The sequence below is a fragment of the Gasterosteus aculeatus genome, chromosome 4 (genome assembly GCF_964276395.1).
Source record: "Gasterosteus aculeatus chromosome 4, fGasAcu3.hap1.1, whole genome shotgun sequence".
Classification (NCBI taxonomy): domain Eukaryota; kingdom Metazoa; phylum Chordata; class Actinopteri; order Perciformes; family Gasterosteidae; genus Gasterosteus; species Gasterosteus aculeatus.
Window position 1 is genome coordinate 29,715,842 of NC_135691.1, and position 12,043 is coordinate 29,727,884.

The window sequence follows — 12,043 nt, forward strand, 5'->3', positions numbered from 1 at the left end:
TCAGAATTGGTCATTCTGGTTTAACCCAAAATGTCCCATACATATGCTGCCATGCATTATTCTCTTAAGAGGAAGTGTACCTGGAAACAGGAGTTTGGAGACTCTGAAAAGCAATTTTAATTTCCCCTCACTGCTGTCCGAGCTGTCAATGAAAACATGAGAAGTGACTGACGTGAGGGAGCGAAAGGAATTACTCTGGGATCCGGGCTCTCCGATGTGAAAACGGCCGGCCGTATTACTGTAATATATGAATGTCCTGTTTTATTACACTTTAATTTCCCCAAGGGACTTTCATTTTACACCGTGCAGCCCTGTCTAAAGTGAATTGATATTCCCTGGGTACTGTCTAGATTTAGATTTCCTTTCCAATCCTTTTTGGGGTTTTGCTGGCTGCTTTTTTTTCAGCCTTGTCCTCCAAACTCATGCAGACATTCACTCAATGCAGCCACAGTCTGATGCTGTTGGTCACTGGGCAGCTCCACTAGAGCGATTTGGGGTTTTAAGTTGCCTCCTCAAGGCCTCAACATTGGTGTTTTGTTGAGGGATTCATTTTCCACATCTAGATATTCGATATAACGGTCAGGAAATCTTACATTTCAAGTTCCTGCAAGAAGAATAATTAATTTCTCGGTTTCTTAGTGATTATTCTAGTCCAGTCCAGTCTGTCTGTGTGTGTGTGCACGGCCGTTTTTCGGCTTCCTTTGTTCTCACTCTCTCCGTCTTACAGTCTGTCTTGTGTGTCCCACTTCATCCCCCTGTATAATGGAAGTGGGTGACAGCCACATTTGAAGTCAAGAGATGAAAGACATCATTTACAAGTCGGTGTCTGCTCTCCCTCTGTCGTGTTTCTCTCTCTCACACGCACACACACACACACACACACACACACACACACACACACACACACACACACACACACACACACACACAAAATATCCCACATTACACAAAGCGATCGACCAAAGCGTCACTAACACCACAAAAAGCACTTTTATAAAAAAAGGTTTTCCTTAAAATCTGCCTGCTACTCCAACACAAGCAGTGATATACTCTGTAAACTTTAATTTTCAGATGACTGTTATGATTATTTTTACATTGGACTGCATTTGAGATGGGAACACCTGTTTCAATGAATGCATGACCGATGTTCACCGCACACAATGCCTGTTGCCAGTTAATGAGTCACGGTGACACAGGCTGAGTTACCTGTTAACATAACGCGGTGGTGCTGACATTAAATGTGTCGCTGCAGATGTGTTTTGTATTGAACGGAACATGAATAAATGTATACTGCTCTTTTGTAACCTTTAAGGGCAGATTCATTAGGTTTGGGGTGACATTTCACCTGTTACCTGTTAGCTCTCCTGTTAGGGCTTCAACAATTGGGACTGCAGCAGATGTAATATAATTGTAACAATTATTTTACAGGGTGTCATTTCTGAAAAAATGTAATGGAATGGGGGAACGTCTGAATACTGATCAGACGAAGGTGGATATTCTTGGTCAGGATGTTTATAGTAAATACACAAAATCGCTAACAGTGACAGCCGCCTGCCCCACCTCTCGCTTCCCCTTTTGTTTTAGCGTTTCCCTCACAAGCAATAGAAGGAGTCTTTTTCTTCTAATTACGAGAGACATAACCTGCCAGGTCTGACTGCCTGTGTTGCCGTAATCTCTGCAGTTCCTCCTCTCTGCATCCTACTGTACCCTCTGGCGTGCACGAGCGCCACGAGGGGTTAGAGTACAACCTGCACCGCCGTCGACCCTCTGCACCTTGTCTTGATGCCCTTGAGCGGTAATTGGTTGAATCCCTTCAGAATCTGACTTGAGGGCACAAAAATCCACAGCTCCCCAATCAGCCGGCTGTCAATCATCCCGCCAACTAAACTAAAGCCGGGGATAACTAACAGGCTGAGATTGGAATTTAGAGTTAGGGAGACATAAGTCTTTCCGACAAGTTTGTGCTCAGCCAGGTGCTCGCGTAGGCAGGGCTATCACAAATTGGATGATAGGGATATTGCCAACATGGCGGTTATGGGGAAGCCCAACATCCAATTTGGCTTTCAGGCAGACAGGATGTGCAATTTTCTTGTTCCAGATATGTAAAAGTGACAGCACTGAGACAGCCCCAATAAGAATACTGAATAAATGTTTAGCTGTCGTTTATATATAAATCTAAACACATGGGATATAGAGTGAAATATATGTCTCTTACTGCACTATTTGTACCCAAAGAGGCAAGGAAACCCTTATTACATTCAAACCTTAACTGGCCCTCTTATCTGTTTGATAGAGCAATTTGGAATTTGGACATCTCAGTTGCACCTCAGCCAACGTTTAGATCCATTTTGACCACCTTTGCGCTCGGTTCTAGTATTTTTGACACCAGGCACATGCACAGACATTCTGGGGGAAAGGTGCTCAAACCAAAACAAGTGCTTGAGCACCACAAGGGGTCTATCTGTGCACGTGCTAAAAAAACTGCCCCGTGGTTTTCAGAACTGACCTTTTTAAGTCAATCAATTTCTCCAGTTTGGCATGTTGCCTGTGTGCATACAAAGAGATCCACTTTTATAGAGAACGTATGGTTGAGAATGCACTTTTGCTGTAAATAAAAATATCTGCCTTTCTGCTAAATGCTGAATTAAAAAATAAATGTGTTTGATGAGACGAATGCTGTTTGCGCCCAAAAGAAATGCCAAAATATGAAAAAAGATGACATTCCATTGTGCTTTTTTTCCGGGTCGGAACCAGATATTCTTAAACATCCGGCTCCGCTCCTTCGAGCGTCAATAAAGAGATAATTCCTTTTCTATCAGACGTGTGTGTCCTTCGTCTTCTTGAGCACAACGGCAGAGACGCCTCGTCGTCAGAGAAATCATCCCATAAGCCATTAAGTCCCATATTCGATCCTCGTGACCCCCGGTGTCCACCCTGAAGAAGTGTCCTTTTAATCACGTCTCTAAATCTGTACTGGGTCCACGGGTGGCTGACCCCGCCGCCTGACCTTCCCGGATGAGGGAGGCAGGCAGCAACGCAACTGCCCGGGGATCGATGGGGAATTAGTGAGTTCACGGGTCATTTTCCTGCTCGTTCGTTGATCGTAAATCAAGAACAGCAGTCAACAGTAATCAATGACAATCGATGCGGCAAAATAATGATTTGTACAACACAATCATTCTTACGTCTAATGGGGAGTCTCGCTATATTTAAAGTAAACATTCATGGCACGAGCACGAATTTAACATCAGCATTAGGAAATTATCATAAAATGATGGTTCCATTGAGGTCCCAGTAAGGGCGTGGCCAGCTTGTGATTGACAGGTATCTACCACTTGTCTGGTCTGACAGTTGGGTTTTTTTATCCTACAAATTTAACTGTTATACAGTGATTTTTCTTTTCATGACAGTTAATTGCATCATTTCGGTGGCCCAAAATGTTTTTTTCGGTTGAAAAAATCAAGTTGGCGACGGTGAAACGGTTTAACTCCAAGCTTGAAAACAACCCTCCACAAACCAATTAGTGACATCATGTAACAAGGTCCACTCAATTGCAGGCTATTGAAAATACACCCCAAAGATACTGGGATATTTCAGTCTGCATCGTAGTGACCAAATTGACCGACGGACAGACGACCCCTCGAGACAGCTAAAAAGCTGCAGCGGAACGGATTAACTGGATCACATTTGGTCCAAACGTTGTACATCCTTCGATTCCAGCATTTGAAGCAGCATCTCTGCCTGGCATCCTGCAGTAGAGACGAGCTGAGCGTGAGTCACTTACTCATTAAAATTCAGATTGATCAACTCTATCCCATATTTAATTTCTGCTCTGGTGGGAGCATCGTCACAAAGCACAAGTGGCCACTCGGTGGTTTGATGGCCATGGCAATTATTTCAACCATATGCCAAGGCTTTCCAAAATACCTGATCAGAACTCAACATCAGACAGCAATGGACTCAAACAGAAGACGGTATTTGCCACTGAAAAAAAACATCTTTATCTCATCCTTTATCTCCTTTTTTCTGTAATTCTCATCTTTGCCATTCCTTCAACCCACTTCCAGTTCCCTCTCTCGCCCCCCAACCCCCACCCGTATCTCGCTCACTTGATTGTGTTGAGCTAGACTCGGGGAAAGTGTCACTATGGAAACAGGGGCAGAGGCAGTTGAGGAGAGTAGAGTAGAGGAGAGGAGAGGAGAGGAGAGGAGAGAAAAAAAGACTGAAAACTGGCCAGTGCTGAGGAATCCACGAGTGGTCATCGGGCTCCAAAAACCCAAATAACCAATGAATCCTGTCAGTGGTGGAAACACTCATTCAACGCACCTCGTTGAGCCATGTGAGCCTCTCATTTTTCCTTTCAGCATTCACAAATCCACTTGTTTGTTTTCACTTAGACAGCGGGAAAGCTGTGAGTGATGCACCAGATAGTGATGAGATCGGATCACTGAATGTACGATACATGAGCGACAGCCTTTTGGTATCCAGAGTCATCCCCTTATGCAAATGCCCATGCTTTGAATTGTGTGAAATCTTAAGATAATCCATTAACTCAACTGTCGTTTTCTATCTACATAACTCCCTGTGAGATTTGTATGATTTTAATAAGGGGAGTCAATGAATAATAGAGGCGTTTTTGCCTAAATTTACCTCATACATGCAATAACTGAGCAACACCGGCCCATCGAGTCCGCAAAACAGCTTGAATCATCAATCGATATGAAAAAGCGTCACACTCCCTGATTGTAGTTTTTCAAATCTGGGAATTTTCTGGTTTTCTTGTAACCTTGTAACTAACTATATTTGAGAGTTTGGGATTCTGTGCTGGATAAAACAAACAATGTGCTACCGTCAAGTTGAACTTGGGAATTAACTTCCTCATACCATTTTTCCATGAATTTACTTGGGAAAATAATCAGATGACAAAAAATATGTTTTGTTAAAACCGTGGTCCGCCGTGCAATATTAAGATTTGACTTTTCTGATCAATGGAATTTAGAAAACTCACATTACCCTTTAAAAAATTAACTTCATGGTCCCATTTATTAAACTAATGACAAAAGACTCCTTTGTCAGCCTTGAGTTTGAGGAGTTGGGTGCTGGAGGAGAGACGAGTGAGGGCAGTGAGCCGGGCGTAGGGAAGGGGAGGAGTAAGAAGAGGAGGGGGAGTAGCATACGAGGGAGCTATGATAGTGAGGCGGGCTGAGACAGTGGCAGAGCGCGCCAGAGGCAGAGAGGAGGCAACGAAGGAGCAGCTCTGCTCCCGACTCTCCATCCCAGAGAAGTCCGAGAGGAAGAAGACCGAGAGAAGTCCACGGTCCCGCCCGGCCGCTGCATCCCATAAGCTGCCTGAAGTGACAACCAAGACGTCCGCCGCGAGGTACGTTACACGGTCTCCTTCCATCCCTCTCCTCTTCTCCATCAGGAGGACCAGCAGCATTCAGGCGCCGGGTGTTAAGTAACGCGTTAGAAAAGATCCTGCTGAGGCTTTTCAGCAGCAGGTTGTTCTCCCTGTGTGTGTGTGTGTGTGTGTGTGTGTGTGTGTGTGTGTGTGTGTGTGTGTGTGTGTAAATGGGGCAGAACAAGGTCTGATTTATCAAAATGTCAGGAGCAAACTCTGCTGGGATTCTGGTCTGTTTTGACATTTGAAGACATTTCATGCAATCAGGCTCATTCAGAGAACAGCGTGGGCTGATGTTATCAAGGACATTCAAAAGAAGTAATGACCTCTAAAACGTGGCACCAATGTTGTCTTCTGTTCTTCTCATCCTTTCACTCACAATGCATCACTGAGTGTTAGAAACTTCCATGTGCTGTTCATACCAACGCTTGTAGTAACTGCCTATTGGATTTTCCCTGAATTTCCTCAGTTTATAAAACTACTACTTGTGGTTTGGGTTTATTGTCGAAAACTTGACTTTATGTATTTAACATTCCTCAACTGTGAAAAAATAATGAATGAATGCCGTTTGTAATGCAATCGATACATCAAAAAAACTGAAAATCATCTAAAACGTTTGATGTACTGAACTGGCTCTGCGGCCAACGGACTATTTCTCTGAACTAAGTCTCCCTGAGCATCTGTCAACCACTCTCTTCATTAGTGCCATTAAGGACGGTCTAATGTTATCAGGCACACTGGTGGTATTGATCTGTTAACCTGTTCCCAGGGGGGCAATTGCCCGCAAAAGCTCCAAGTCTTTGTTTTAAACTGTGCTCTTGAATTGCAGCAGATACCATTTCAGAACAGAGTGGAGGATAATTTGGTGGACTAGTGCAGGAACTGTCTTGGTGCAGATGTCATGATGTCATAGTTACCGTGCCCTCTCCGTCCTGGCTGCATAGTAGAAAATGTTCAGTTGTAATATTCAGTTGTCCTGTTATACCATTGATAACATCAAAGTATGAGGGTTAATTGTGGTTCACACCAATTATTTCAAGTAAAATTCAAGAGCTGTGCAGAGCCTTTTGTTTTTCAGTGGTACCGAATTAGCGCTGTATGAAATATGATGTCATCTCTTATTGGCTGCTTGAACAAATTTTTCAGAAAAAAGACTTTTATCATGAATGAAGAGAAGGGGAGTTACATTATATAATATTATACTGATAATAATACATAATAATATCGAATTGCACCTGCTTTTGTGGAAATTACCAAATTATTCCAAATTTCAACAGGTATTACTTTAATTTCCAAAACGACCCACTGCGTTGTGGTGGCTTTTCACAGAGCTTTTAACAGCCTTGTTCCAGCTTGCAGTATAATTCCGTATCAGTATTCATATCTTGATCGAGAAAGTACCTCATCAATTTCCAGTGTGAAGCATTCTATGTGTAATCTTCACTCAAACTGTATATATTTCTTTTTTAATCTATGTAAATCAGGGATGCTGTGTTGTTAATAAGACAATTAAATCCAAGCTCGTTCATGAGTTGAGATTATATAATATCGTAATGATTGTGATATTCAGCCCGTCATTTTACAGATGAATACATTCTACCTTCCACTTATTAATTATATTTTCAAGGATTTAATACATACAATTTTAACACCTGGGTTGCAAAAAGCATGATATTATCATTATTATTAATCCGTAGATTATTTCACTGATAAAACAACCCATCTTTTAGTCAATGAAATGTTCTAAAATAGGAATAAATGTCCATTTAAACTTCCATTTAATATCTGACCAATTGTTAAAACCCAGAGATATTTGGTTTACTGTCACAAAAGACCTTATAAACGTTTTGGAAAATTGAGAGATACTCAACCTTCTTTTCCTTTGAAAACAAAGGACCATATAATGGAACGATTAAAAGAATAGTTGCCGATGAACACATTGACGAACGTCTTCTTTTCAGCCCGATATTTGATACATGCCATAAAGCAGGTACACGCACGCCGCAATCGCACCCTTTGCAGTGGTGAGGTCAGACTGCGCTAAGCACTAGATGCATGTATTCATGTGCCTGTGGGCAGCATCTGTGTATGCGCGGACGTGCGCGTGGATGGCAAAGAAAGTATATGGAGATCAATGCAAGCAGCTGTTCTCTCTGCACTTCAAACGTTGCTCTGTTGTTGGCGCATCGACGCTCCGACAGGCCTCGCGCAAGGGGATCAAAGGCTAATGAGACAGCCATTGCACAAACGCACCCGGCAGACCCATGAATATTGATACGGCTCAGGAGAGGGATGGAGGCAGGGTGTCTTCACTCGCTCAACAGCCAGTCTGATGAATTAAAGAGGGGGAGGGGGTTGCAACTGTATGCGGGAAAGACTTTGGGGTTTCAGATATTGCCAGGATGTGTGGTCAGTGCTTATTAGGGATACGGTTCTCTCGACTGGTTTGAATAGCTGATGAATTAACTTTTTTTAAAGGCCTTGATAGAGGGTTTCGGTCAAGTTAGCTAAATTAATAATAAATGATTCTTTTAGAAAATGACTGCTGCGTATTTTTTATTTTACAATGCTGGGGTAAGTCGCACCTTAAAAGCTGTTACATTTTCAGTATTTTCTGTAAACTAAGCTGCAGTCGGTCAACAGAGCATCAGAGTATTTGTCTTCCTCTCTGCCCCGATGTCTGCTAGGACCGGTACCACCTAGTGTGCCATCGCCTGAAGGTGATTGTGTCATTGTTTTCCTTGCAGGGTGGTCGTATAGCAGCACATTTAACCTGCTGAATGTCACCCTTCTCCCAGTGGTCAACGGCTACATGGCATCTTATTTGCACTTTCTCTTCCATTATCTAGCTTCACATTGACAAGCATCATCCCCAATCGCTACTCTGGCCGAAGCTAAAGGTGACATGTGGGATTTTCACTTTTCAGTAGTTCCAAGTGAAAGTAGATAGAGAAGTGTTTTCTCCTGGGTGGTATGTCATTTCAGCCCATTTTAGCTGTCGGACAGTAGACACAGAAAGGAGGACAAGTACTGCGGCAGGCGGACGGGGAGCGGGAGACTGATGCGGCAGGAAAGCCCTCCGCGGTACGGGGGCGACTGTTCCTCTATCTGGACTCGGGCTCGTAAATCAAGCCTTCCCTCCGGGGGCCAATCTTCCATTCTCAGACCTTCACAACAGCTTGTTCTCCAGCCTGTGACGAGAGGGGCTGTTGTCACAGCGGCTATCGATCGCACGGGATGAGCTTGTCAGACCGGGGGATTTCACCCATCTGAACGTGGTCACTGAAGTGTCCCGTCTTGTCTCTGTCCGTCTTTGGGCTGCATGTTCTGTCTTTCAGACAAGACGCTGCTAGCTATCTGTCAGCTGCATCTCACGGGGTTCTCCTTCCGAGATAAAATGTCTTACATTCTAAATAAGTGATTCACTAACTTAAAAGAAGTATTAGACGCTGTTTGGATAAAATTGTAAAGCTTTAGAGTGCAAGCTAGACCATTCAATTTAATGACATGAATCTGTTGGAACTGCTGGCAACTCATCTATGGTTGGCATCCAGTGCATGCTGGGACACAAAACAGAAAATAGTTACTGCAGATATTCAATTAAAGGATTAAAGGAACAGGGATTGATACCACTCATTTGGTACAGTTATTAGCGGCATCTGATTAGCTAAATTGCCGAGCAGAGAGACTAGAAACCAAACCTCACAAATGAATCTTATATTTATATTTATTTAAGTTTAAAAACACCAAATATTCTCAATATGTTCAAAGTGTAGTTGGTTCTGTTGTCATCCATAAGCACATTTTCATTTCAAGCACATTATGCATATTTTACTTTAACTGTTTTCTTTTATTTTTAATAATGCAAAGATTAACCAAATACCAAAATCTGACAAAACAAACACACCTGCATTGTGTTTGTCCAACAAGCTCATTAATCATGTTACATTATTTATTCTGAGGATTATTTGTAGTTAAATCTCACTGGATCTGTTGTTTACTACCTCTGTACATATGCAAATGCATCATGTTCAGGTACCAGAGAGTATGTGTGCTACAGCATAAGTATACATCAAAATAAACACAGATGCAGTGAGTAAGTAATTGTCATTATTTGCTAATTATTTTATCTATTTGACATATGAAGCTAATACAAAGAAGAATATGCTTTGAGAAAACCTTGACCAACAATGACTTGGTCTATTTTTATTTTCTTGGCGTTGCCCTTTTGGATTCATACATAACTGGACTGACAAGGTGTTTTAATGACTTCCTGACGAGAAACTAAATTCAAATTGAATGTAAATTACATCTTGGGATGGTGGCTTTAAAAAAGTTATACCGTGCGCAGTAATGGATTTCCAATAGTATTCTCCCATAAGTCAGACTACTTTAAAACCAAGTAGTTAAATTATTCATCAGCGCTCACTCCACCCTTTGAAAGCCAATTAAGTGAACGTTTCATGGAAATCAGCCACAGTATTTTATCTCCTGATGTCAATTTTTATTCAAGGAATAAATTACCCAAATTTGACAGTTCTAAAATTAAAGACCCAAATCTATCCGACACCCCTGTCAGGGGAATAGCCTACCTAACAATACAAAATAGTTATGGGATTTTATCAATTTATTTATTTCCCATATGCATGCTTTGCACATAATTTGTCCTCTACAGTTATGCTGTTGGAGTGAGCAGCAACACATATTCTATACACAAATATAACTGTTTCAGACAAAGTTTATTGCCCAACAAAAAAGTTATTTTAAATGGCATAAAGATTTAGAGAGAGAATAATTGTTCAAGACAGAAATGACGTTTAATCTCGCCAGTCTCAGAAGTGGTATCTGAAAGAAAATTATCATTGCTGCAATATTGCGCCACCATGTCACCAGTGCCTCCTCATTCTTTGTCCTCAGGCAGTTTCAAAGCATTTCTTCATCTTGTTTCCTCACCCCGAAAGCCTAGTTTGTGAAACGCCACCAGTGCTGCATACAAGAGCACTCCCACTCAACCTCCCAGCCGGCAGAGATCACTTGAAAGCAATTTTCTTTTAATCAAGTTCACTGTAAAGGCCCCTCTGATGCCAACCTCAGCAACGCTACTATTTAGGTAGTGGTAAACATAATATTGATTTCTTCATGGGCAATATGAAAGCCTGTTTAGTGAGTTTATTGGCTCTTTCAGGACAGGTAAAAATATAGGTACGTTTTAAGTTTTTTCAAGCACCCACATATTTCACATTTTGCATAAAAATCATTTTCTAAAAAAATACACAATCTTACTTAAAGTACACAAGTATTATTAGCAAAATGATTTTATAGTTTACTTTTTTACTTTACTTCCATTCCACAGCCATGTGATGTGTAGAAAATGCTAAATTTGCCGGACAATCAATGCAAAAGTGAACAATATTTCATAACTCATCTTCATCCGCCTGTCCGGGGTCGGGTCCAGCAGGGGACCCCAAACTTCCCTTTTCTAGGCCACATCTTCCAGCTCTGACTGGGGGATCCCAAGGCGTTCCCAGGCCAGTGTGTTGCCTGGGTCTTGCCCAGGGTCTCTTCCTGGATGCTCTTCCAGAAACACTTTGGTGCCAACTGAAAGTCCCTCTCCAAAGCCACCTCAAACGCCTCCCACACTCGCTCCTTTGCCTCATTTATGGCGGCCTCCCGAATTCTGCCAGATATCATAACCCGGAAGGCCTCCTTCTTCAGTCGGACGGCTTCCCTGACCACCGGTGTCCACCAGGAAGTTCGAGGGCCCCTTGAGACCTTGAGGCCACAACTTACCGTCGGAGCTTAATCAATAGAAGAGTTTTGAACCACTAGTCACTACTCTGGTTCAATGTCCCCGACCTCCACAGAAGTGCGAGAGAAAATCCATCATATGCGACCTCAGATCAGACAAGCAATTTAAAAGTAACAATGTTAAATGTATTTTATTTATTGCTGTTTTCCTTTGTACTTGTCTTCAGGTCAAGAGGACATGATGAGCCATGAAGATGTTGGTTGAACCTCAGACAACAAGACTTAACACATGGGTGAGCTTTACTAAATACTCGTACAGTCTCCTTTCAAAGAGCAAGAGCAAAGATGCATGAAATGAAGGACGGTAGCCCAAAGTTTAAAACAGCCAATATGATCTCAAAATAATCTCACATTTTGAAATGCATTAATATAGATTAATCGCAATTAAGTTTGTTTTTCATAAAAATACATCTTATAAATGAATGAGTAATCACTTGAAACAATGTCTATTTTAAAAGAAAAACCACACACATAATTCATAATAATGATTTCTGGGTGGAACATTTTGAACTAGCAACTCTTCCTGCCGTCCTCGTGCACTTTGCTGTGCTCTCAACTCTCCATCTGACATCCAACATTTAGCCAGGACGTTTTCCAAACTGCTTCTGAACGGATCCTCTCTAGACTGTATGCTGCACATGGTAGATGTTAAGATGGAAGTAACCCAGCATCTGCCACCATGTTAAATCTCTTCAACTTCAACTACCGTCTCGGTCCCTTAACCTCGGCCACAATAATCTCATAGATTAACGCGTTCATTTTGACAGCCCTAGTTGGAAAGGAGGAGACCCTGGGTGTATTCATGGTGCTTTATAACAGTTCTTACAGTTAATT

General features: G+C 42.0%; 1 long non-coding RNA gene across 1 annotated transcript in view; it reads left to right on the plus strand.

Moving 5' to 3' along the window:
* The first annotated feature begins 5,162 nt into the window (after positions 1-5,162).
* LOC120818153 (uncharacterized) overlaps positions 5,163-12,043 on the plus strand; it is a 35,677-nt gene continuing 28,796 nt past the window's right edge. The window contains exons 1-2 of the long non-coding RNA XR_005712093.2: positions 5,163-5,380; positions 11,377-11,442. This is a non-coding gene — a long non-coding RNA (uncharacterized LOC120818153). The remainder of the gene's footprint in view (positions 5,381-11,376; positions 11,443-12,043) is intronic.